Raw genomic sequence first — 3,464 nt, 5'->3', positions numbered from 1 at the left:
CAAGGGCTATCAAGCTCGCCCTTTCCACTTGGAGGCATTGGTTGGAGGGGGCTAGGATTCCGTTTGAGGTTTGGACTGACAATAAAAATTTGGAAGTGCTGCGTGCCCTCTGGAACCTGAACGCCAAGCCATTGCGGTGGGAGGACTTTTTCTCAAAGTTCCAATTCACCTTGCACCATTTCCCAGGCAAAGCTAACTCCCTTGCTGATGCACTCTCATGCCTCCCCCAACATGACAGCCAGAGGGAGGAGGTAGTGGACTTGATGTTCATGCCCACCCAGCTGGGGGGGCGTGCTCACTCGCAGTCAGGCAAAGACTGAAAGGGAGGGGAAGGTGTCCGGCTGGGAACAGAAATTCGCCTCCACTTTCTCTGATGAGGACCGACAGGCGGTAGAAGCCGACGGGTCTCTGGTGCAAAAGTACAATTGTTGTTGGGATAAGGGGCCCCAATTGTTTGTTCCTCTCTCCCTACGGGGAAAGTTCATGCACATGGTGCATAGATTCCTACTGGCTGGGCATTATGGATACCTGAAAATGCTCCACCTTCTACAGCCCCAGTTCTGGTGGCCAGGCATGAGGAAGGATGTGTCTCTTTTTGTGCAATCCTGCCAAACTTGCATCATGTGTAAGCCCTGGCCGGGGAAACTGCCTGGTCTACTCCAGCTGTTGCCCACCCTGGGTCAGCCCCGGGAAGTGATTTCAATGGACTTTATCACTGACTTGCCCCCTAGCAAAGGGAAAACAGTCATGTGGGTGGTGGTAGACCTGTTTTTGAAACAGGCCCACTTCATACCATTCCGATAAATGCCTACTGCCAAGGGGCTGGCTAAACTGTTTATGCATCACATCATAAAATTGCATTCTTTGCCAGCTAAGATAATTTGTGACAGGGGGGTGCAATTTTGGCTAAATTCTGGAAAGACCTCATGTTGGGGGTGGAGCAGGGGCTCCGTAGTGCCTACCACCCCGAGACTGATAGGAGAGTGAATCAAATCCTGGAACAATTCTTGCAATGCTTCACCAACTACAGGCAGGATGATTGGGTTGACTTGCTCCCTTATGCGGAATATTGCTATAACAATGCTGTACATTCCTCAACCGGGTTGTCACCTTTCAAAGCTGTGTTTGGGTATGAGGGGAATCCATTGCCTCTCCTCAGGGATGTCCCAGGGGGGGCCTGAGGGCGAGGTGCAGTCTTGGTGAAAAACCCTTCAGGACACTTGGCCTGTCATTCAATTTCCAGTCACTGTTGAACTTGACCTGCCAAAAAAATTGAGACATTTACGACTGGTTTTCCACCACAGCCTGTTGAAGAGAGATCTGGGCCCAAATGTATGGAGACCAGAGCAGCTGCCCACCCCCCCTGTGATGGTGGATGGCGAGCAACATTTCGAGGTCACCCAGATCCTGGACTCCAAGCTTAAGCAGGGGAAGGTGTTTTATCTGGTGGACTGGGTGGACTTTGGGCTGGCTCACAGGGAATGGGAGGAAGCTTCCCATGTCAATGCTCCTAAGCTTCTCCGTGCAATCCAAAACAGTTAAGTTGAGCCTGAGTGGTGGGTGTTGCCTTCTGACACACTTCTGGTCAGGGGGTGTGGCATATGCTAATAAATTATGCTAATGAGCTTCTGCACCTTTTTTTCTACGAAATGATCCCTGCTCACTGCAGACCCCCATGCAATTCCTGAGGGAGGAGGGCCAGGGAAGATCAACAAATAAAGCTCTTCTCAAGGTTCTTTGGCTAATTCTCTGTAGCTAGACCCATTTATCAGATAATCTAGACTACTCTGGACATGATATAAAAGTGTGAATTTCAAATGCAATTATCACAGATTCTTAAAATTTCAAAAGTACAGATGTCTATCACCTTCACATGAATGCATGTATTTTACCATTCCCTCTGCATCAAACCAGATGGACTTGGGGATTTCCTGGCATAAATGAGTTTGGTGTATTCTTAGCAGCAGGTCCTTGGGCAAATCATTTTTCTAGATCTAGCTCACAAAGGGCTCATTGAGTAGCACTTCAGATGTATTAAGTCAGAAAACTCTGCAGTCCTCAGAGAGTGTCCAAAGCATAGTGCATATGCAAAATATGTGACTTAAAGAAGAATACACATAGCAGGCAGGGTTCCAGAAACACAAGAAAAGTTGAGTTTTATACCCCTCTCTTCTCTATTGTAAGGAGTCTTAAAGCAGCTTACAATCTCCTTCCCTTTCTTCCCCCACATCAGCCACCTTGTGAGGTAGGTGGGGCTGAGAGAGTTCTAAGGGAACCATGACTGGCCCAAGGTCACCCAGCAGGCTTCATGTGAAGGAGTGAGGAATCAAACCCAGTTCTCCAAATTAGAATCCACCCCTCTTCAATCACCATTTCTATTTACAGATGTTCAACCACCCACCAAGCCAGCCCACAATCTGTTCACCAGTTGTAAAACAGGGAACTGATTTTTCATTGATCACTTTAAACTTCTTTTTTGAGTTACTTTTCACATATTCAAAGAGTAAAGTACCATGCAATTAGCAGTGTTTCTGGTGTGCACATTCTCACACAGCCCAATATGATCTCTACTTCCCCCCCCCGCCACAGAACAATCATAAAACAGTAAGTAATTCAGTAAATCAGCCAGGAATCCTATATATAATGGCCCTAATGCATTGGCCATTTCTAGCTCTCCCCTTGGCTGTGCTATGCGCTCCATCAGGCATTGGCCCATCAACTGCCACTCAAGAGTACTCGCATGCCATTGGCTGAGTGCTGGGTCCGCTCCTCTCCCCCACCCACTGCCAGCCTGCACACTCTTCCCTCACAGAATAAACTGCCAAAATGGCTGTCTCTCTTGACGAAGACACTTCTCCTGGTTGGCTCCTGTGGGACTAACTTTTACCTCAGTGGCTGTTGCTAAGCAACCAAGCTTGGTTCTGTCAGTAAAAAGGCAAAGGCAGGAGGCCCTTTCCAGGCCTTTGTGGGGACCTCATTGGGGTCAGTCCTGACATGACTTGCCAGCTCCAGGAAATTCCTGGATATTTTGTTGTGGAGTCTACAGAAGCCAGAGTTTGGGGAGGGGAGAGGCTTCAGCTGAATAGAATGGCATAGGAGTTATTTTCTCCAGTGGGGGAGAGATCTGTTGTCTGGAGTTCAGTTGTGATATCTGGCGATCTTCAGGCTCCACCTGGAGGTTGACTACCCTAGGTGTGGCAGTTAGCACTTCAGAGCAGGGTATCCCAGACCCAGGTTCTTGCTGTGGAAGTTGAGTGGGTGATTTCGGACCAGTCATAGACTTTCAGCCTAACCTACTTCACAGGATTGTTGTGCAGTTCAAAAGGGGGAAAGGAGAATGATGTAAGGTGCCTTGGTCTCCATTGCGGAGAAAGACTGTACTCTTCCTCATGGGGAACCATTGCTGCCATTCTCCAGGTGAGAGGTGGAGATCACTCAAAATTAAAATTGCTCTCCAGATGGCA

The sequence above is a fragment of the Gekko japonicus genome, unplaced genomic scaffold, assembly GCF_001447785.1.
Source record: "Gekko japonicus isolate JY-2015 unplaced genomic scaffold, Gekko_japonicus_V1.1 scaffold4255, whole genome shotgun sequence".
NCBI classification, from domain to species: Eukaryota; Metazoa; Chordata; class Lepidosauria; order Squamata; family Gekkonidae; genus Gekko; species Gekko japonicus.
This window is presented reverse-complemented; position numbering follows the sequence as displayed.